Source organism: Hesperophylax consimilis, chromosome 28, assembly GCF_061612785.1.
Source record: "Hesperophylax consimilis isolate HC1 chromosome 28, BYU_Hcon_1.0, whole genome shotgun sequence".
NCBI lineage: Eukaryota > Metazoa > Arthropoda > Insecta > Trichoptera > Limnephilidae > Hesperophylax > Hesperophylax consimilis.
The window spans coordinates 17,601,261-17,626,244 of NC_142863.1; the positions used below are offsets into that span (position 1 = coordinate 17,601,261).

A 24,984-nucleotide genomic window follows, 5' to 3' on the forward strand; every position below is an offset into this window, starting at 1 on the left:
GGATAAAGACAATGAATGAAATTGTAGAATCAAAATACCATTCCACAATATTATTCATACAGCAAACAATGATTTGAAAACTGTTCCAAAAGAAGTTAAACTTTACTTGAATGAGACAATTGTGAGAAATAATGGTATTTTGATGTTTCGATTATAATAATGACTAGCTGAGGTGTACCCGGCGTTACTGGGTGTTATCCTTAGGAGATAGACATATAACATTGCGGACTTTTCTGTAGACCCTTTTAAGATATACAATTCCGTAGTACATTATTTTGATGTATCTCATAATGTTTAGCCAATATAAGCTTAGCAATATAAGCGCCCGAAAATATTACTTTTTACGACTTGATTACAAAACATCGACTTTTCTCTACTTTCAATAAATATAATATGCATGTTTTATCTATGGAAACCTTCCGGAAGAAATTCTCTAAATGATAATAAAAACTCTATCAAAATCCGTTGCACAGTTGAAAAGAACTAAGCGCACAAACGCGGATAGTAACTTTGTTTTGTACAATTTAGAGATGATAAACATTTTCAAATTAATTTCGCATTGAATCTTACTGTTTATGACTGTTATAACCTGGGTAATTAAGAACCATTTTGGATAAAATATCTCAAAAAAGTTGCAACGATACAACATTTTACAAAAAATGAAAACCGATAAGAATTTTTATAAAAAGTCAATTTCATGCTCACCATTAAAAAATAATCGTTATTTACGAGCATGACTTGACGTAAGCGAGATGTAACAATAATTGCATGTTGTTTGTATGAAAACGTCCGTGAATTCCCGACCAAGTATCACATAAATTTGAACGTCGTTTCTGAGGATTATAATTTAATATTAAATTTATTATAATTGAAACACGACAAGGCAATCAAAACATCTCATAATGACTAACAGAGGTAAGGTGACAAGGACCTTAGCAATACAAGATGGCAAGCTTGGTGAGAAATGTCAAAACGAGTTGGTATTCACTTGTGGAAGAACAAACAAAAGTGATTTCAAATATCTTCAAAACAAAACATTAAGATTATAATTAAGAAAAAAAAAAACAAACTGAAAACAGCAATATTAAAATTGCTAATTGACAGATGGCCAGCAACGTATTGATAAAACTGGTAACTGTCGTCTTCGCATTGCAAAACCACTATTCAGTCCTCGTAAATTATTTTTAAAAAAACCCGAATAGCATGGTGAATTTATTTTTATGTTGACGAATATATTTTCTAGCGATCCGGCCCGCTATGCCAAACAATTTAATCGAGAATTGCGAATTTATTGAAAGATTGTGAATTTGACAACGGTATTTTTGCGAAAAGGTCTGACGTAAACAGTTTTGTTCCGAAAACGCCGGGTGCAGCGTTTTACAAAACAATTTCTGTAATTTTTTTAATGGAAATTTGTATGTTTGGTTTATGAAGGTGTATTCTGATGACCACTCACTATTATAAATTTCAAAACACTTCGAGAGAGGGTATTAAAAAGCAGCGGAATAAAATATATCGCGTTTGACAGTGCGAGAGACGCCAACACCGCACGGACAACCGTCGCGCTCGCCGTAGAAATGGCAACTGAAAACATTCAGAAACTCTCAGCGATTTAGCAGGGGGGCACTGCCGAGCCCACGCAAGTAAAGCAAAGCAAAGACAACACGCAAAAAGAAACAAAACATCAAAACAGAAAGGCATCGGACAAAGCAAGATGGAATACTTTTATAAAATGGACACATGCTGGATTTAAAAATTGATTGGGTGCGGATAAGGCGGTTGTCAGTGTTGTCACGTGGGCGGGATGCTGCGACTGAAGTTGTTATTACAAAACCATATTTGAAATCTAGTCTACGGTAAACGCGGCCTTTTACAAGAGATGTTCTTCGAGTTTGAAAAAGAAAGGGTTTTGTGATTTGCTTGCATGCAGAGGATTTTATTTCCACAAATCGTAGGTTTTTCTTTAGTCTATCTTATGCAAACCAAGAAATGAGATGGGAGTTAATAACCAGTTATAAAATTTCAACTAGACGGATTGGGTGCTGATGGAGACTTTGTAGAAAGAGACAGCAAAGAAAAATAATAATCTCAGTAAATAGGTAATCAATAAACTTGTGCACAGGAATGCAAATTCATAAAACCCCAGTCAGGAGATAACGCGTGCCCAGCAATAAGCACACGTATGACATTTTCCTTCATGGCAGGTCGTCTTTGCGACTCGTTATCGTGTTCAACGGCTGTGGAACAGCTGTTTCTTCAACATCCAGATCCACTTCTGTATTATCCTTAAAACGAACCTCCCCAAAGATGACATGGTACAATTTTTTTTTAAATTAATATTAACACGGTACAATAACGTAAAAAACAAACGCGGGTGACCCATTCCCCAAAAAAGAAAAACCGAAAGCCATTTTTGTTCATTGTATTCCATCTGATCGCAAAAATTAATGAATGCTATGTCCTTTTTGATTTTACATCGTATAATTTTTGAAACTTCAATTCAAGGATAAAGCAAGAACCTATTTGCCAAATTAGTCCAATTATCATTAGCATCAGGAAGACAACAGCCGATAGAAAGACAAGACACGGCACTACAGGTAACCCACTTACAAAGGCAATCACAATAACACATTCAGCAGTATCACTGGCGTGATTAGTAGTGTCAGAGGAACTGGTAATTTATTATGCACGGGGTTTTGAGCGTTGGAGTATTGCAGAGGCGAGGCGGGCCAGGGCAGTTAGGAGCCCACACTTAGCTGCGGTGTCAATGGAAAGGCAATGAAGCATCGGAGGTGGAGGTGTTAAGAAATCGACTATTCATGATAAGAGTGTCTTTGGAAGTTTCTGGATTATTGCAGAACAGAAGAGAAGAGAATGATAAAGTCAGGGAATTAAAACTTTCTGTGCGGTTGAAGCACTGAGAGGAAAATGAAAAGGTAGTAGAAGTATCGGAAGTGGTAGGAAGTCGGCAATTTAGGGTAAGACTTCTTTTGAAATTTCTAGACTATGGCAGAAATCCACAATTAAGTGAGAAAAGAAGGAAAAAACGTTAAGTAAATTCATATTTTTTTTCTATTTAGAGCAGTTGGTAATAACAAGTCAGTGAAGAAGGTAAAGGTGGTAAAAAGTCTAAAAATTATGATAACATTGTTTTTGAAAGTTTCTCGACTTTTGCAAAGATACAAATAAGGAAAAAAGCCAGTGAGACGCAGTATTTTACCAAACAAACACTGTAACTTTGTGTAGGTACATTAGACACTTTATTTACAAACACGCTTATCGATATCGGAATATCCGTGCAAGCGAGAGGAAAATAAGCATAGTAGTTTTAATTTGCCCCGACGCGATGACACGGTTCTAACGAAACCGGTTGATGTGTATGTTGGTTTAATTGACGTTATTTACTAATTTTTAGAAAGAGCAACAATTCTGTTATTGCGAAGATCGCAGTGCCAATTTAGGTCAAAGCAAAACAAATAGCAAAAAAATGTTACGTTTTCTTAAAGTGAAAAAATTAAACAAAGATATTTATTGTTTTTGTGTTTAATTCGTAGAACTCCATTTAATTTTTTTTATAAATTTAATTTAGATTAAATTTGATAATATTATTATTAAGTTCTGCAAGTGTTTTAGTTTTTTATTATTGTGACAGCTGTTTCGGCTTACAAGGCCATTTTCAAACTGACAGTTTGAAAATGGCCTTGTAAGCCGAAACAGCTGTCACAATAATAAAAAACTAAAACACTTGCAGAACTTAATAATAATATTATCAAATTTAATCTAAATTAAATTTATAAAAAAATAAAAAAATAAACAAAGATAAATGAAAACAACTATATGTAAGGAAAGTACAATAATTGCGGTCAGATGAAAAACTATCTTAAATCACACAGGTGCCTTAGAATTACAATGGATCTAATAGGCAATGTAATCCAGATAATTAAACATAATAATTTCGGTTGTCTGTGATGTACGTCAGTTATACCTGCGTGAAATCAATTTCAAAAAACTTAAATTTGTTTGTTATTTTAAAAAATTGTAGAGTAAATACATTTTTTGTATTATTTCACCCGCCATTTTAGGGATATCCCTGTATTACAGCGAGTGAAGTTTAAGTGTGATTTTCAAAATTAGTATAATTTATATATTTATTTTTATCAATATAATGTTTTATTATTTCAAAAATTGAACTAATTTGTCAAGAATTCAGACTATTCTGTGATATGTCACGGGTCTGCGATAGTCTACTCCTACAGTTTGTCATCTATTTGTAATTTGCAAAAATTCTGGTCAATCATTTCTGATAATTCTTGAATGCATTCAATTGACCTATTTGAGGTCGTCCTCATGCGACCATCACCAATACTAATTCATGTCAATGCCCATGTAAAATTTCTGACTAATCTCCTGTTGTGCCGTGTGGTGGTAGATTAGAGATACCAAATGAGAACCTCTTCTAGGAAAAAACCGTGTCATAAACTCCACGAAGAGATGTGATGTGTCCCATTCGATATAGACAAGGAAATTATCCAGTCATTTGGCCATATTTATCAAGCTTCTTAGTTAGAAAAAGAGTTAAGTCACTTTACACGAGTAAAATGAATGAAAGTGGTAGATATATTTAGATTAATACAAATTAAACAAATACCGGATTACTGTTAAGGGAATGAGGTAAAATGGAAGAGAGCACAACGGGCCTATGGCCTAAGTGCTCACGGGAACCTTACGTCAACCGTCTCCTACGAAAAAAAAACCATGAACCGCTTAGGAAACAATCGCTGATGAAAACAGACTTGGATGGTTGCAAAAGTGTTGGCGCCTCGCGAGAACATCCGTGGAATGATAATCGTAACCCGTCAGGCGTTTGACGGTAAATATCACGTCCCATCTGATTGTCGACCTCCACCTTTCCTAGGCATACCTGCGACTATTTCATTCATACAGGCAATGATATAGAGATAGCTAGGTGATAGTTATAAAATATTGTATGAATTTTTGTAAGGTTGACTCTGGCGTTATGAACTTTGCAACTGTCTGGAATTTAAAGATAGGCAATTAGTTTCAGCTTGCAAGAAGCTGTGGAGCTATGAATTATTAATTTCAGCATATCACGGCGCTTCGTCCCAGGGTGGAATTTTTCCTCTTCCACATTTAAAAAAATATATATCTATATTTTTATTTATTACAAAATAATACAAGATTTCAAATTATATCAGTATGCAAAATAAATACATTTTTTTCCTAATTATTCTACTACTCCATAAGGTGAGCTCCAGGGGATCGTGTTTATGGGAAGAGTAAGTTTATACAAAAAGAAAATAATGCTTAATATTTAAGACCAATATTAATGAAAACCACGTATCAACAACTAATTTAAATTGTTTCACCTACAAAAAATGAGATTGAATAATAACTCCAATACTAGTAAATAAAGAAAAGAATACTAGATTTTCGAGATACTCATGACGATCATAAAAGACCATTCTAAAGAGTTATTTTTCAATGCAACGTTTTACTATCAGTTCCCATCAAACATGTTACAATTTGATTCATTATTCAATTCATATCTGATTATGTTTGCATAACCCCATATCATTTCGTCAATTTGTCAAGAGTCTAAAAAGGTGTTAGCTTAAAAAGTCACACGGAACCCCCGCTGTATCTATATCCAACAGCATTTGTAGCCAAAAAATAGAGTTAGATTCAATCAGAGGCGGATTTGCAGTCTTGGCCGCCCTAGGCCCTAAGGCCCCAGACCATGTAGCCGCCCCTTTCTCAGTACCCATCATATTGACCAGGAGTATCCAAACTTTTCAGTAAGTTCCTAGGGTCAAAACCCTTTTAATTTTCCTGCCATTATCATTCATGGTTCATGGGGTGAGATTTGTCCAGGTCTTGGCGGCGGATACGTCTGCCTACCTGCTGCGTGGCGGGCCGTATCGAGAGAGACTGGGTGAGGGAGGCCTTTTGACCTTTCCAGCCGGACTATCTTGACCCATCGCCTTGCACCGCAGTTGGAGGGATGTATTCATACGTATGTCACTCCTGGACACACTAATCCTCAGATTCCTACCCACCCCTCATACATTTTCCTTTTCAGAACTTCCTATCCTTCCCTTCCTTAAAAAGACCCTCCACACAGCATCACCTAAGATGACATAGGTCGTGAGGGAAAATATTTTCCTCAAAGCCTCCTGTGTGGAATTAATGTAAAAAATACGCTTGCTAAATTCGCTACTTCAATTACTGTATAATTGTCGATTGTCGTGCGCTGTGTGCTGTGTGTGAACACGCTCTTGCATATCGGTATTTCGTACGTAGAATATTTAGGTACTTAGGAAGTAATTTTTTGTTATCATGTGTGACTTTTTTGTCACGATTGGCCGCCCCTAATATCTGGCCGCCCTAGGCCCGGGCCTACATAGACCTAAGGGCAAATCCGCCTCTGGATTCAATGACATTATAAGAGTAGCCAGATTTGAAGGACTTAAGCCCATAGAAGGAAAAATAGTTCAGTAATGTCAGGTTTAGAAATAATAACATAAATCATTTGGAATGAACCAGAAATTAGTTATGACGACGGAGAAAAGAGGCTAACACATTCAAAAGATTACAACACAAGCAGTGATATTCGCTTTACACGGAAATGTTTTGCAGAAATAACGCGGAGATCAATTATCGCGGGAATGCGCCTATTTCCCGCTTATTGCTGGGAAAAGAGTACAGCGAGAGGAAGGATCACCACACAGCTTTGTCATACATACTCCTCAGTAATTCTGACTCTTGACAAGACCCCACTCAACAAGTATTTGATTTGTCTTCTTTGGCGCCCCCCTTCTTTATTTATGTTATTACGGCTTTCCTTTCTTGTCCATCTGATCTAAATTGTCAAAGCTGTGAATTCTTTCCTACACTCCACATTTGTAAAATAAGGCAATACATGGTTTTTTCAGTGATCTCATTTGTACAGCAGACTGATAACTTTGACCCATCTTCCGTCAGTTACATGACTCATTGCAATTCATCAGGGATTTACATCACGTACACTATTAATGGCAATTTATTTAAATTATTACCGTATTTTTCACGCTCTTGCACTCGCTTAGGGTAAACTCTAAGAGAATACATAGCAATCATTGCAATCCCTTCATCAAACGTTGACCCAAGACGCATTTACGAAACGACGCATTACAAATGCAGCAAGGTGTTGCAGTGTGGTAAATTTTCATAATCGGTCGGACAAATGGCTTAACGAACGCGACACAACCGGGTATTATCTCAGTCTTTAATTCGTGGCTCCTCACAGCCAGATGTTGCTTATTGCCTCTAGAAAGTTCCATGTTTTGAGGAGAATGATCATTGTGCAAGGGCACTCGGCATTGCGTGACTTCTCCCACGCACAATCATCGCCGGATTACCATTGTCACTTCATTGGCAGTATTATGTAATGCTGTGTTCGAACCAGCTTTTGATACTGTTTGATAGAAGTGTGTTACACGATACTCTACACAAAAGATCTGTAATCTATTCAGTCATTTGATTTTTGAGCATCGTTGTAATATCAGATTACATAAAAAAGAACGAGATTCAATACTTTGCCCCCAATACACAAATTCGAACACAAGTAAAAGTTTGTCTCCATGTCATGAAAACATTTAAGACAAAACAAAACATCAAGCATTAATTTCGTGATGTGTATTATTAATTGTATTAAGTGTACGTGAAACCATCTTGCCAATGCCAAGCCTGGAAGAACTCTTTTAAATTAGTTCAATAACGGATGTTCCTCTGTCACGAAAAACGTCCTACTGCCCTTCGGCTTAATAACCCTGCATTCGGAAACCAGTAGTAAAAAGAATGAAGAAAAAACAATTAACACTCTCACTAATATTTTGTGATTTTTGGAGAGTAATGTGACGTGTTTTTCCTTCCGCATTCAATATTTCTGACCATAAATAATTCAAGGCTCTCCGAAAGGTTATCTCGAGAAGAATTCTTAATCAAATCTAGTTTCTCTTCATTCTATTTGAGTCACTGGGTGTCGATTGTTGGGCAATTAGGCCGAAGGGGAGTAGGGCATATGAGATTTTCATGGCTAAGGAACTGCGAACACCGGTAGAGAACTGGACGAGGGCAGGTATTCAAGGCACGGAAAACCATTAAAATTTTTAAAAATATCCAAATATACTGCCATTTAGAAACAGTATCGGATGAAAGCTTTACAACTAAATTCCAGACAAGGCCAAGCAAAGCATTGCGGTTCTAGTCCGTATATAAACAAAGTACAGTGATAATAGTTATTGGAATATCCAAACGAGAATGCGGGCAAAGTACGCGTGCTGTCTTATCCAAAACGGATAGTGTTTAGAGGAGAAAGTCGGTCATTCACGCGAAAGACATTACAGTGCAGACTACAGCACACACATGGGCATTCTCGAACTGCGCGACACAGTACTCGTAGATACTGTCTACCGGCTTTACTGTTCCAGGCTATTTTAATATAACACTGTGTGAATGTAGTCATAAAGCATAATATACAATAACTGTAAACCAATCCACGCCCGATACAAGAACTGCTAATGCAAGCAACTTGCAACGAGGTTTCCACACAATATGAGCATGTCAAATATACAAATACAGGATAATTATATGCTGAAACTGTTTGAATTTATTGCCGAGGAGTGCGATGAATGCTGGGGGAAATTTGTGCAAAATATACGAAGCGTTGACATTACCGGGAGTGTGGGAGTTATTACTTATATGTGTGTAGCACACATTCAATTACATAAATTGTTTAAAGATACCTAGGGAGGAACTCATGGAAAAGGACGATGTAAAGTGTCAACTTTTTTGTTATATTCTCCACAGATGAGATAGTTATCTTTTAAAGGATATCAATGATTATTGCCGATTTATTAAAATCCTGTTTGTCTTTAAAGTATTTTTTTACAGTGTTCAATGATTGGATTTTGTAACGAATGCGTCTAGTTTCTTCCGGTAATCGATTGACGAAAGCTCTTCCTTGGTAACTATAATAATTTTGGACAAATAAAGTATTTAATTTTGGACATGGAAAAATACATTTAAGTCGAGTTCGGTTTTCAGTTAAAAATTGGTACGTGTCTTTTTTATTTTATGATTGGAATTATTGAGTTTATAATATCTTCCTAAAATGTCTAAATTATAATAAAGAACTCAAATCAAATTATAAATGGAAACCCACATCGGTCTATGAACTGGATTCATAATAAAAAAGCTGAACCAAAGAGACCTTTTCGGACAGTGTGTGTATTTGAAAATACATAGATTTAAGATTTTTTTCCTCCTCATAGATCGTACACAATTTGGCAGTTTTCAATTTTCAATTGCTGGTTGAACTGGCTTTGCGCGCTATTTTTTTTATTGGATTTTAGCTACTTGTTTAGGCGGTGGCCATTTCTTTATGCGATGAAATTTGATTTTTGATCTGAACCAATTTTTTTCCGATTTTTATAAAGTGTGAGTTTGGAGGGTGTTTTTTCAATATGTTTTTTTTATTGTTATATATTTTTCTACACAATGTAATTTTTCATTTTTTTGTGAAACACGCCCTCTGAGACCTAATGTTCTTTCAAATGAAATAAGCAATAAAAAACCGATAATTTTCAAATAACGTTGCGAATTATTATCAAGCATCAAACATGTTCTACAACCGCCAGTTTTAATTCAGGTTTGAAAGAGTTAACTGAATTAATTTTAAATTTTCACGATGTTATCGTTTAATATACTTAATTGACAGTCCTGCCATCGTTGCCACTATTAAATTCCATGTGCCGACTAGGAATACAAGACAAAATATAACATTCATAAAATATAACAACTATCAGACAAACTCACTGACCAATAGGATGCATGATCTGGGCAACTAGTATGGGGGAACTATTGATATATTTATTGACTCCATTTATATAAGTAAGCGTAATCTATACCAGCACTTTGTTGAATCCTACAAATTTGAGTAGCGTTGGTAACATAGTTTTAGTGATTTGTCTTAATTGTAGTATTGTTCTAGTCTCTATAATATTTTATGTTATTGTTATATGTTTTACTAATATTATTTAATATTCATTAGCTTCAGTTTTTTTGTATAATAGCTTAATAGATATATTCTGTTTTAAAATGCATGTAAAAGCCCGGCTCTGCGTAAAACCTAATGAAACAATAAAAAAAATTATATAAAAAAAAAAATATTTAAAAAAAATGGAAAAATTAAAAAAAAAATAGAAGCCAAAATAAACGCATATGGAAAGAATTATGAGCCCTTGGGGGTGATTTTTACAGAAGCGACATTATATAAATGATCCACTTATTATCATTGGTTAGTACGAGAAGGTAGATTACGTAAAGGCCCCGTGCCATTTCCTAGGGGAATTTCATTTTTCCACGTACAGAATTTTCTGCCGACATTTTTACTTCGCAAGGCGGACTGCCTCCCGAAAAGGCTATATTATGTTCAAAGAAATCAGCCAATGGACGGCTATGGCTGCTAAATTAGCTATGCTAAACTGGTTAAATTAAGATTAATCGTCGATTGGCCGTTGTTAACGGCTGCAAGGAAACGTTTGTAATAGCCAACTGTCTTAAAGACATGCAACCAAAACAGGCTAACCATAATGGCAAAGAAAAACAGTTGTATATTAATATTATGGAAGAAAGTCATACAGCTTGTTAAGCTTTGATGTAACAACCAATAAACCAGTAGAGGAAATTGTTTATAATGAATAACAACCCTGACAACGGCTGTCATACATGGAACTTGCAGCGGAAAAACAGAAGTAGATTTAAGGCAGTAAAAAATGACATCCCAGAGAATATGATATCATGTGTCATAATCACAATCGCATCACTTTTACGAGATAAATTAAAGTTAATAATTTCGATTGCGTAACGCGTAATGAACTCAAATTTGATTTGAAATTTTCAAAATTAGAACTCTTGATTGTGTAAATTCAGACAAGCGCTAAAGTAGGTACTTACCTACATATTCAATTCATAATTCCATATTTGAAATGGGTTCAATCTTATTAAAATTTGTGACGGATGATTTTTCTAGTTTACTAACGGTGTTCATTCAAAGAGTAACGTAGTTATGACGTCTCTCTAATTTGTTAACAAAAATATAATTGTTATGTAAAGAAAATCGCCAATATTTGTTTTTGAAAGACGGTGTGATGCTGAGGCAAATATTTTGTTAATTTCACGGGTCTGCGTTGATCTTGTGATTAAGAGGAAGCTACAAGGTAGCATTCTTATACATTCTTGGTATACCTTATATTGTAGGTAATAGGCATTAAAATCGCTTGACAAACGGAGTCTAGAAACGTTCGATTTCAAACGCAAAACAGGTTTTTTATTTATTTTGTAAATAGTTTTATAAGAAAGCAAAAAAGTTAATCAAGTGAAACTGTCACAGATAATCTTAGCTATAATACTGTATTTGTTTAAGTTGTTTCCTTTACGCGTTCATACATTTCTATTGAACAAATATTTTTTTAGTAGTTTACATTTATATTTTTTATTGAGTAATTCATTTTTTTATTTGTATTCTACTCAAGCGAAACGATAGGAAAACCTTCAATTTATATAAAAAAAATTTTTTGGTATTCATAATGTACACCAATTCGTTATAAAGATGAATCGAAATCGTGATTTAGCATTAAGCTTCGCCTTAATAAGTTTAGAAGGTTTGGACAGACGCTTTAAGGAATGTAAGTAGTCGGGGACGTCCAAGGGAGACATTGTCAAGAAAATAAAATCTTGAGTCTAATAATGCTGAAACATGACAAGAGAATGAAATTATGTGTTAATTTAAAGCAAGGAGTGTATGCCAATATGGCATACGTAAGATCTCATCTTGAATTTGCATCTGTCATTTGGAATCCACAATACCAAACTTATATTAACCGAATTGAAAATATTCAAACAAAATTCCTGAAACACCTGTCGTATCGTTTTGAAAATCATCGATGTAATCCTATTACTCTTTACAAACGAAGAAAAAATTTTGACGTACTGTTTCTGTACAAAATTGTGAACTGTCTTATTGACTCCCCAGCCCTGTTAGAAAGGATTGCATTTCATTGTCCTGAACGCAATACCAGATCAAATACCTTATTTTATATACAACATTTCAAATCGAAATACGCACAAAACTCCTTGCTCGGGCGTATCTGCAAATCTTATAATGCCTTAAGCGATATTGACATTTTCCACTGTACCCTTAAATAGTTTAAAATCAAATTAACCTTAATATGTACCTAAGTTAAAAATATTACTTCTGTATTGTTTAGTATTCTCTTTTTAATCATTTTTCACACACACTATGTACTTTATTACTTTTAATTAATTTCTAGCTTTTATAAATATTATAAATGGAACTTAACTGGTTTAAATCATGTTCAATTATTTTTTTGTAAAACTGTATGTTTCCTAAATAAACTAAAAAAAAAAAAAAAAAAGCTGTTTGGCGGTCCATCCTCTCTGCCTAGTGTGTAAAATGTCATAACCAGTTCAATTAATATTTGTAAATGTAATTTCCCAAGAGGATTATCGTTGTCATACCTTATAGAATTAGTGGATTGCAGAATGCAGGGCTGAAGAAAGAATGGATCGCATAAGATTGCCTAGAAATTGTTTTGAGTCCATTCACAATCACAGAAGAACTTAATATCTCGCAACAACTAATGTGTAAATAATTGAATAAAATGGACCTAGACACAGATTGCAACAAACAAACTAACGAATTACGAACGTGAACGATTGTGAAATAAAGTGAGAAATTGGGCCAATCCGTCAGATTTAATAAAAACAAATTCATACAGTCAAATCTTATGCGGTAGATAATTCGGTTGCGACGAAAGCAAACATACATAATTATGCCGAAGCAGCAAAGCTCCCCATGTTTGGTGATGTGCTGCCTACACTGGCATTCTGTTCCAGGCACCAGGCGTGAGGCATGTGCTCAAGCCCACGCCATAAACTCTCGCCACTCGAATGGAGCAACCAGCACCAACCAACTGCTACAGTCAAATCTCAACCAAGCAACCCCTGCGCAGGATTATGCAGGTAATGAGATCATATCTGAAAGCTGCATTAGAAAAGTAGACGTATTGGAAAACGAGCGCAACAACCAACCCACGGTGTCAGCTCTGACCATTCCCATCATCAATTATTGCTGAAATCGCAGTTGAAATGCACTTGATTTAAAATAATGTGATTTGAAATATTTTTTTTTAAAGAAAGACAAACATTCCCGGGTTACGAATAATCTGACAATATTTGAAAATCTCCTACTACCACCACAGTAAGCTGAAAATGTTGCTTGTGTTGTGATGAAGGACTTAGCCAGCCGAGGAATTGAACACACTACGCCTTTTGACACTTTTTACGCATTTTGATACTCCGTATGTAGGTACTTTAATCTGGCCAACATTAATTAACTTTTTCGTAATTGGAGACAGAGTGACGAGCCAATCACAAATGATACATTCTGCAAATGAGGTTAAGTATTCTTAAATTATAAATTACTGTAGTTTTTTGGTAAAATATCTATCAGATTATTTTATGTGGAGGGAATTGGTTTGTAGAACTACAATTATTAAGAAATAGAATGTGTTCGGTGGATTTACAGTACGATGATGTTCTTTAAAAAATATATAAATATCACGCGTATCAACGTAATCAACATCGAATTTCTCAATAATCAAGCAAAATTTGGAGAAATTGTCCATTATAAATTATAATTAGTTTGGAAACCATCCACGTCTGCTCATATGTTTCAATCCAAATGGACATTGTATTTAGGCCAAGACTGGCGAATCAAACACAATATAGCGGAAAATGATACAATTTACGACCATTTGGTGAAATACATCAAGCCAAACCAAAGCGTCGCATGCAAATTTAAAAGGACACATCGGGCGAACAGACGCTCACCGGTTTCAGTGATTTCCCACGCACACATCGTGGAGGGAGATGGCTGTTTACCGGTGAAATGAACACAGTACCCGTGAACCAGGAGGCTGTGGGAGTCTGCGCTATCTGGCGAAATGACGTAGCCACCCCGTGGGAGGAGGCTGTCCAAATCGAACCTAACAGGGGTCTCGTTACTGCGACAAATATAGCCTTGTTTCCGAGGTGGTGTGTAGTCTTTAAAACGCTGTGTAGATCATCTTCCAAAAATAGAATTAAAAAATGGGTAGACATGTTTGGTTCGAATTCTGCTATCTTATAGACATGGGCAAGCTTTGGAAGAAGACATAATTTGTAAATACTTTGGCACAAGTCTTTGGTCGTCCGTGTGGATTCCATTACTACGTGAAGCGAGTTGCTTCGGTGTTTCTAGAGATTCGTCAGAATTGGGTATGTTTTGTTCAAATTCTGCTACCAGAAGCTTTTAGACATTTGAAGTTGCAAGGCTTTCGAAGAAGAGATCATTGTTAAATACTCTACAATATCTTTGGTTATTATTTAGATTTTCTTACTGCGCGAAGCGCATTGCTTCAGATTTTCTAGGGATTTGCGAGAAATCCGATATCAGCATTATTTATTTCTAACAAAAACTAAAGATATTTGGGAGGCCAATATCCAAAGCTGGACCCCCGAATGCTAATAAAGAAGAAGATTAGTTCTAGAGATGACCCCAAAAGCTGTCTTCATAATCTTTTATTTTTTAAGAATAGGATACCACACAAGAGTTCCATCTGCCCGGAGTCAGTGAAACTAAGGAATCTTTTTTTTAGAATGTTGTGAGGCTGGAGGAAGGTGCGAGTACGAAGATTGTTGGGAAGAAAGTATGTAGTTTTTCAGATTTATTAAATACAAAAAGCTATTGTTAAGTTGAACAAAGTCTCGATTTTGAATTGTGGAAGAACAACACCAGGTCCAGAAGAGTGTTGATAGCCCAACGGAGCATAGCATTACGCGCAGCTTAAAGATAAATAATGAAGGGAAAGTTCTTCCTTCATATGGTGTGGAGGGTTCAGAGAGAAACATCTAGATCTGCGAGCCAGTCTAGGGGCCCAAGGCGTCGCCTTGTGGGCCTCATCAATTCCGACGAGGAATGAATGGAGAGTTCAATCGCTGACCACATATGTCATGTCCAGTGGTCTACACCGCACCGCATTCACACATCGCCGACTATTTACAAGGAAAGAAGGAAGAAGTGGCTCATAATTCAAAATTGCATTTGGTAGAACAAATGTATGCCATATTTTCCTAATTTAGACAGCTAATATGGAGTAGGCTGTAACAGAATCAATTGACAACTGCTGCTGCTAAACGAATGTGTCCAGTTGGGCGATATGTCGTTTCGCATCCGCCCATCAGGTGGGCGTACCGGGAGAAATCGACCATGTCGCCGTAATTATTAACGATTACATCATACTTACTAAACGCATTTGGCCGGCGTGAATTAATAATAAAGGAGACACTGGTCTTTATTCATTCTTGATTCTGCCATTCATCAATCTGGTACTATTCGGCTGATTGGCACCTGACAGATACAGGTCTAACTGGATGCGAGTCTCCATCATTGGTCGGCTGGTTGACCTCCAAAACTACCATATGGCGTCCTTGGTCCAAATAGACAGGCGCCAAAGAATACAGGATAGTCACGTGACACATTAGTATCTTTTTGTAACCCGTTTACAGCCAAATAAGAAGCTAGAAAAATTAACTCCACCATAAACCACTCGGGCTACGTAGTGCTACATATGTCACCAGATGACACGTTCCTTCTCTATCATGGTCAGACATAAAATATAAACAGATTTAGAAAAAGAGATCACACCTTAAATTGGGATATGTTGTGAGGCTGAAGGTAGTGGTGAGCGGCAGGAGATAGGTAGAGGAAGGTGGAGAAGTACGTGGCTATTCAGATGTGGTCACCAAACACGGCCAAAGCCATTTCAAGTAACGTTTAAATTCTAAATAGTGGTCTTACGCCAGGGTGATACAGAGAGTAACTTCCACTATGATAAAAAATAGTTAACTTTTTAACAATTTTCTGTTCAAATATTATACTAGAGGTAGGTGTACCTACATACTTTATCGGTTGTCTAAATTCTTCACACAATCATTTCAAATTTTGAAAATGGTAATTAAATTCAAAACAAATTTGAGTTCATTGAACCATATTTCAAACAGCACAGACAACTGAGATTAGTATGTTTCATCAAGAAATTTTTAATTTTAAACAGATAAATTGGCGTGTAAACTTTCTCGTTTATTGTTTAGACTCTCGTCTAGGAATTGTTGAATCTCTAATTGGCGATGGTGGGTTGTCATTTGTCAGTATATCTGTTGTGTTTCTTTCGGCAAGGAGTGAAAGATCTGCACCTACACCGTTCAGATATGTTAGCTTACAATAAAATAATACTGATGCGTTTCTCCTTTAACCCACGTGATGACTCGGTTCGACGAGTTTCAATGACGGAAGATTTCCAAAACTGAGTCATTACTTAAAAAAAACGATTGTTTTGATGTAGGTACACAAAGCAAACAAATTATTTTCACATTTAATCAACAAATGTCACTATATCAACCAACACTCTTAAAGCGACACAAGACTCTAATGACGGGGTGTTTGATCGAGTAATATATATTATATTATATGCAAAAATGCTAAAATTATGCCCTCAGCATGCTCTAATTAATATATGATACATTTGTAAAAAATGTGAAATGTTTCTGTAGGAGACGACTTGATTCAAAGCATTATAGAGCCTTCATTAGAAGATTGCAGCCTGCGCAGGACTGTCCTTGTCATTTCTATCTTACCCTTACACCTGAGGCTCAAATATTCTGTTTGTGTATTACTATTGGGCGGTTTATCTATTCCTCGTTATGAATGTAGTTACATACTCGAAATATTATGAAATTTCGATTTTAGCGTTTGCAACAGATGCAACATATTGAAAATGCAACAAATTGATGCAACATTAAAGATGCAACCTTGCGACGCGCCCACACATTCTGAAAAGTATCCGGAGCACAGAAAGTGAAAACGGCCAACAAACACTACGTAGGTATAGGTACTACTAAAACTACTGTGCGTTCAGTGATGCATCGTCAAGGAATGCGGGGATACACCGCCAAGAGTGCCTACGCAAAACCATATAGGGAGATATACCTTAACAATACCCTTTAACAACCAACATTATCAGCACAATGCATTCAGATCAAAAGGAATTTGATAACGTATCATATTGTTTTGAATATTAACACCACTTAGTACAAAGAATGAAGTCGAAAGTCATGATGTTTGAATAAGAGAGTGCGAAAACAGGGTGCAATATAGCTCGTCGACCCAGCTTTCGGCAAGCAATCGACATTAGGCCTTAGACACATTACGCTATATTATGCGCGCATAAATTGGACGTGGCATGTAAGTATTATATGTTAGGCTGACATGTACGCTTTAATCTTACTCGGGAGAGGCGGACAGATCAATTAGGGGACTGCCGCGGAATATCGTTTATTTGTATGGGATCTGTCACTTTGACAGATGATAGTAAATTGTTCTGACTTCTACCTACGGCAGGAGAGGGGGTCGCATACTTATCAAACATAGCCTGGCTAGCAGATCACACCTCATATCGTCGCCACGCTCACACTTATAATTCATCATATTTTTAGGTGTGACAGGTCTGTGCGGGATTGTATGGCGAGGAATATGGAGTTATATAAAACGCTTTGACCTTATAGCATAATCTGTCGCCCTTTTAAACCAAATGCTGCAAGACCCTGCGCAGAAAGTTTCCATATTAAACCACGCTGCAGACCGTTACCTTACTATACAGAGAACTTAAATTTCTGCGCAGGGTCTTGTAGCATTCTTTTATGACGATTGCTTAAAGACCAGTGGGACGGCGGGCATAGTTTAGAACGATGAATACTTGGAGCAGGTGGATGAGTTTGTGTATTTGGGGAGTACTTTACGAGAAATGGAAAGGCTGATATTTGATGAGATATTTAAAGGTAAAGGCAGGAAACACCATTAATGCAGAGCTGAACGCTGTTGGCGCAACTAAAAATAATGTCAAAAGAAGCGAAGTCAACAGTCCACAATGGAGTGGTGGTACCTACCCTGATGTATAACAGTGAGGCATGGAACTGACAGAGTAAGAAAGAAATGAGATCCCCGATGCGTAAAACCATGTGTGATCGTGTGAGAAATGTGGAGATTCAAGAATGGAGCCAACAATGCAAAGTTGGTATAAGCGCAATGTGTAAGATTAAGAAAGGGAAACTTAGAGGGTTATGTCTATGTAAAATAATATCAGAAAAAATACAAGCAACAGCAAGGTTTGTTGTTATTTTATTGAGTCGGGTTTCAGGTAAATAATTCAATCATTTGTAACTTTACAAAAAACGGTTTAATAATAGTTTGTGGTCGCTCCATGCAAAACCACTTGTCGCTTTTTCTGTCCTTACCGCAGAGCTGCGATAAGCGGCTTTTAATCACACTTAACTCTTTCAGAATTACAGCAAAAAGCAGCAAACAATTTAGATGCGACTTTTTTTGAAGAAAATCAACGATGGGAGAGCAACGGAAGCTCTCTACAAAAAGATGCGCAAGTACCGTGAAATTACGTTGTTATACGTCATATTAAATAATTAAGAATCTGCAGGCTTATATAATTTGTGTCAGCACAATTCAAATGGTTTGCAGACACCATGATATTTTATTTTACTTTATTTAGGTAAAAAAAAAACAGTTTAATATTAAAACAGTTTTGAGACTATTCCGTATCCCAAGGTCCTATTCAAAATATTCCTCCAAACTTTTCCTTAAAGTCCAACCAGGGAAGAAAGTAAATAGTCAATAATATAATGAGTCAATAGTGCTTTGTATTGTTTGTATTGAGTCATCAAATTCAATATAGTCGTCTGGTGAAATTAAAGTCGTATTGTGGAAATATAAAATCAATTATGATTATATGGGGTGTACACCTATAAATTTCAAGTGAACCATGCGATGGATGTTTTCGAGAAACAAACAGCATCAAAAGAAACCAACATAATTATAAGGTAAGGCTTCCTATCGTCTCTCCTCGTTTTTCCAGTGATTTTAACCCGATCGAATGAACTTATTTTATTCATTTACCTGCCATTTGAGCATCAAACACAAACAGTTCGTTAACCATTTTTGAGATTATATTGCCTGTGTACTATAAGAATAGTCTATTCATTATAGCTTTTGAAAATAAAATTTACAATTTGAAGATGGTAGATGAACATATTGCATTAGTCACCAATCACTGTAGGTTTACACAATTTTACATAAGGTTTTGTCTTTCCTAGGCCTTCTCCGATCTCTTTATGCGTGTTGTACCTCATACGCTGCATTAAATTATATTTTTATTTATAATGGATCTCCTTGTAAGGGGGGCGAACATGCCAAGAACTAGTATTCTTGTGTCAGAAGATGGTGCTACACGCTGATTGACAGATACACCGTAATTGGAGAGCGGCAATCAATTATTAAAGCATCCGCATAAACAAGATGTTTAGTCTAGATGGCTTCCGTTTGCTATTTATCCATTCTATTATACAACCATAATAGGGTTGGTTAGCAGTTTTATATATAATAACAAATATTATTACTATTATACCACGTCAGCTCAAAGACAATTTTTCTTCCTAGCTCCTAAAATCTTCAACCTTATCCCTGAAAACCTAAAAACAACCCCAATCCTTTAAAAAACAAATTACGAAATGGATCCTTACACACGGAATACATTACAACTACAATACCCATTCATTCTACACTCTATCAATTTAATCACCTTTAAGACAAAACATAATATATCCTTATTCCCTAACTTAGCGTAATAGTATGTCAAAATTAATTAGTGTGATCTATTTACTAATAATTTCTCAAATTTTTCATCTTCTTATAATTCTCTAACTTCTCCATCTTCATCTTGCAACCCAAACTAGCTATACAGGGTGTATCGGCACGTACCCGACAAACTTTAACCAGCTATTCCTTAGCACATTTGGAGTAAAAAATGTTATGGGCACTTTGCTGTCCGGTAACATTTTTTTTAATAAAAAAAATACTATTCATATTTTCACCACATGTCACCACTGTTTTATCCTTTGTCAAAGTTTGAAAACCCGTCTGGCAATATTTTGTTCGAGTTTAGTTGAATAATGTACGTACGTACCTACAGCGTTGCCAACTCAACTACTTCAAAATATGCTAGAGTGATGGGAAAAATATGCCAGAAATATGCTAAATTCTTTTAAAAAATGCCAAAAAAAGCCAACATAAATTTAACTTAGTATTTGTTGAGAAATAGAGTGATGGGAAAAATATACCAGAAAAATGCTAAATTACTTTAAAAAATGCCAAAAAAGCTAACATAAATTTAATTTAGAAATAAAATCAGTGAAATAAAATATCAATATCTTCATCTTCTATTCATTAACAGCAGCTGATGTGGAAGGCTGAGAGACGGAGTCATAACTTTCTTGCAGCGTAGTACTTCATCAGGAACAGTGTAAGAATAACAGCACTTTCCTGCTCTCTTTAGGCCAAATCTCACGTACAAAATGGCATTCAGGGTTCTAACCGCCAAACGATTTCGGAGTTTTGTTTTGACCAGACTCATTTGGCTAAATACACGTTCAATGTCCGCATTTGAATGCGGCAATGTTAAAATAGACATTGCAAACTGACATAAATCACCGAAGGGGTTATTATTAGCTGCATCTTTATATTGCATGACTTCATTCCAAAACTCTACAGTGGAAGTCAAGGATTCCCATTTAATGTGAACTATGTTTCTCCATTGAGACACCAGTTTTTCAATCGATATCATTTTTGTTAGTTAAAAAATTGGTTTTTATTATTTTCATGTTTCTGTAAAAATAAGCCAAATAAATATGCTATATGCTAAAAGCATAATAGTTATGCTAAACATGGAGTAATATTGCCAAATTTAGCATATAATATGCTAACTTGGCAACACTGCGTACCTACGTTGGCGCGCTTTTACAATCACAACGAAATGGCACGGCACCATTCGTCTCATTTTTAACTATTATTATTTAGTGTGTACGAAAGAGCGAGGACACTTTTTGACACACTTGCTAATAACAGCTGTTGAACACGAGATTCAATGCAAATGACAGTGACGGAGTGTGGATTATTTATTTATTTTTTGTTTTTAATGGAAAAAAAATGTTACCGGACAGCAAAGCGCACATAACATTTTTTACTCCAAATGTGCTGAGGAATAGCTGGTTAAAGTTTGTCGGGTACTCCCCGATACACCCTGTATATCATTTTCCTTATTTCTCTATTTTATATTATAGTGATGTATAGATTCTATGTCCGCAAACTGTAAAATTCACCCGCCATAACACAGGGTCATCCCTATCATGGAGGGTGAAATATCACAAAAAACCACATGTACTCTCTAAATCATGTATCAATAAAATAAATAAAGAAATTATTAACTGCCCTCCAAAGTAGCTACCAAATTCAAGCAAAACTATTGCGAAATCAGTGATTCAATGGAAGATTTATGCTGGTAGCTTCGTTGTAGTAGTCCCAGAGAGAGGTCGTGAGTGGCGTCATCGATGCATATCATCCTAATCATTAAGTGAAACTTCACAAAAAGTGACATCATGGCATCCCCATTTTTGGGGTATGTTGTGAGGCTGAAGGCAGTGGGGAGGGGAAGGAGATGGGGAGGATTAAGGTAGGGAAGTAACTGGCTATTCAGATCTGGTCACCAAACACGGTCAAATCCATTCTAAGCAATGTTTCAATGTCTTACAACCGGGGCTATAAATGAATATAACAAATGAAATTTTTTAAACAGAGACATAATACACCGTTGCTGTTTCAGAGTGCCAAAATTTTTCCTGTTAAGGCATGGCACCCCGCAGCATAAAGAACATAAATACAGTACCTACTAGATTTACGCGCAATGACGGGTTAATAGTTCCGAAATATAATAATAAATACGGACAGAGAACGTTTGAATACAACATACCGAAGATATTTAATTTATTACCTGACACTATAAAGCAATGTAAATCTATGAATAAGGTTAAATATATGGTGAAAAATTGGCTATCGGAAAAAAAAAATTACTTTAATATGTATGAAAATTGTATGAAAAAATTGTTGATTCTGTTGATATAAGATGTAAATTATAACTAATAAAAATGAATATGTAACTAAACTTTAAGCACCTGTTGACAAGCCAATTCAATTGGCTTAGCGGGACTTGTTTGTTGATATGTATTAACCATTTATTCAATAAAATAAAATAAATAAAAAATGATAAAATTTACTTGCGCACGCCGTAATTTGAACCCGCGACATCTCCGGCTTGCTAATCGAGAGCTTTACTCTTCGACCACATCAATATTCCATCTCACACGTCTTGTATAAAACGAAAAAGACATAAGATACTAGAATGATTAATGATGACGTCATGTACGTACTCTCTGGGACTACTATAGGAGATTCTATGCGGTTTCCATAGAGACATACTGCATAGAATTTACAATTAACAGTAAATTATGCAGAATAATACCGTTCGTTGTAAAAATCCTTCTGTCAGAGGCCACAGTCACTAAATACCACCTCCATAAAGGTTTTAATTAATAAATACATTACAAATAACAAGTATAATAAAAATATTTTACATACTGCAATGCGGAAAATTTGAAAACACAGATTGAGCGACAAATCATATCAAAGAAGCAACAAATAATTTATTGATAAATAATATGGACCGACATTATCCGGATATGCACTTATCTAAATATAGTAAAATATGTTTTCTTCGTCTCAGAGGGGTATTCGTAACAACTGCTTCACGGTGAACTAGCTGACACTATACAGGGTGTATCGGCACGTACCCGACAAACTTTAACCAGCTATTCCTTAGCACATTTGGAGTAAAAATGTTATGGGCACTTTGCTGTCCGGTAACATTTTTTTTAATAAAAAATTTACTATTCATATTTTCACCACATGTCACCATTGTTTTATCCTTTGTCAAAGTTTGAAAACCCATCTGGCAATATTTTGTTCGAGTTTCGTTGAAAAATGTACGTACGTACCTACGTTGGCGCGCTTTTACAATCACAACGAAATGGCACGGCACCATTCGTCTCATTTTTAACTATTACTATTTAGTGTGTACGAAAGAGCGAGGACAATTTTTGACACCCTTGCTAATAACAGCTGCTGAACACGAGAAACAATGCAAATGACAGTGACGGAGTGTGGATTTTTTATTTATTTTTTGTTTTTAATGGGGAATAAATGTTACCGGACAGCAAAGCGCACATAACATTTTTTACTCCAAATGTGCTGAGGAATAGCTGGTTAAAGTTTGTCGGGTACTTGCCGATACACCCTGTATATGAGTCAGATGTTCACCGCAGGATCAAATCATTATTCAGCAAGGAAGCTGATAAGAGGAACCTCATCGAAACTCTGACCATATCCTGCGCGGCGGAAGACGAACGAGATGCCAAATAAGATACTGGATCACCACCATCACTTGTGGTCGGCGCCAAATCTGAAGAAATCCTTTCGGGGCTAGAGCAATTTTATGGACTTATGGCCCAAACCTCCATAAGGAACAAAAGCGTTTAATCTTAAATTCAGTGACTAAGGCTGAAGGAGAGATGAAAGTTGACTTAATGAATTCCTCAAGGAACAGTTATAGGTCATGTATTATTTATCATTTAAGCGAATGAATTACAGTTACACAAATTGAGAAAACAATATGGCAATGAGGATGGAACTGGCAGATTAAGGATTAAAGTAGATTTATAGCTATAGAAATAAGATCCCCGAGGCGTGTGTGTCGTAAAACCGTCCGAGATCCGATGACACAATGATAATTTAAAAAAATTTATGTAAATCCCGGACAAGAACTGATTCCAACCGTCCGAAGCCAGTAAAACTATGGCATCCACCAATTGTGGTATTTTGTGAGACTAAAAGTAGTGAGATGGAGAAGGTGATGGGAAGGAGGAATATGGGGAAGAACCCGCTATTCAGATCTGATGACCAAACATGGCTAACGCCATTTCAAGCAGTGTTTTAATTCTGAATGGTGGTCTTACAACAGGGTGATACCGAGAGTATCTTCCACTCTAGAACGTACCGCAAAGACGCTATATATTGCTGTATTTGAATTGCTTTGGGATTTGAATCCACGACCCCCGGATTGCCAGTCGAGACCCTTAACTCTCGACAATGGATGCTGTCTATAGAGCGGAAGATCGGAGAACGGAGAGCCACAATTTGAATCAAAAGTGAATATTAGAAGAAGTCGGGGACGCCCGATTTAGACATGGCACGTCTAGTAAATCAAATACCCGAGTCTGGTCACGTCAATACTAAGAGAGTACTTTGCTTCATATGCCTGCGAATTATTTGTGCATGGCGTATTGGAAGTTTTTTTGTTAGAAATCCACTGTTTGCGGAAACTAGATGACACCACTGAGAATGACAGTAGAAGAAATCTACTAATTTAATGGCTGCAATAGTTTCCTACGACTGTTAACTGGTAGGTACTTAAGATAACAGTCGACAAACAACAACACCTACTCGATTTCAAAATTATCGATGACGTATTATTGAAGCGATCGACATACGGTGTCCGGAGCGTGGGTCAATAATAACGCCGTTCCTTTGGCAAATCACCATAAAAGACTTGTTAATGATACCACGGAATGCCAGTTCAAATATTTGGACAGATAAAACATTTATAAAATATGATAACCGTGAAATACGCAGAAGTATTTGGTGTAATCTCTAGGAAATACGATTAGGGTTTGAATTATTATGAACGGTCAATGCGCTAGGTTAAGGAGTAGTATTTTGCCAAATTAAGGTTATTGCTATTCTTGGGTTGTCCATGTAAAGGGGTCCCTTCCACACGGAGTCAAATCTAT

The 24,984-nt window shown here is 36.0% G+C and overlaps 1 protein-coding gene across 10 annotated transcripts in view; it reads right to left on the reverse strand.

Annotated features, from left to right (window-relative positions):
* shot (dystonin-like protein short stop) overlaps positions 1-24,984 on the reverse strand; it is a 644,554-nt gene that overhangs the window by 371,522 nt on the left and 248,048 nt on the right. For 2 of the 10 annotated variants that reach the window (XM_089648706.1, XM_089648704.1), the window contains exon 1: positions 1,457-1,609. The exons of 6 other annotated variants lie outside the window; for them this stretch is intronic. The gene's annotated coding sequence lies outside the window, so the exon portion shown is untranslated. Of the gene's footprint in view, positions 1-1,456; positions 1,610-24,984 lie in introns of those variants that run through there. 2 more of the 10 variants (XM_089648720.1, XM_089648718.1) reach the window with 1 other exon arrangement.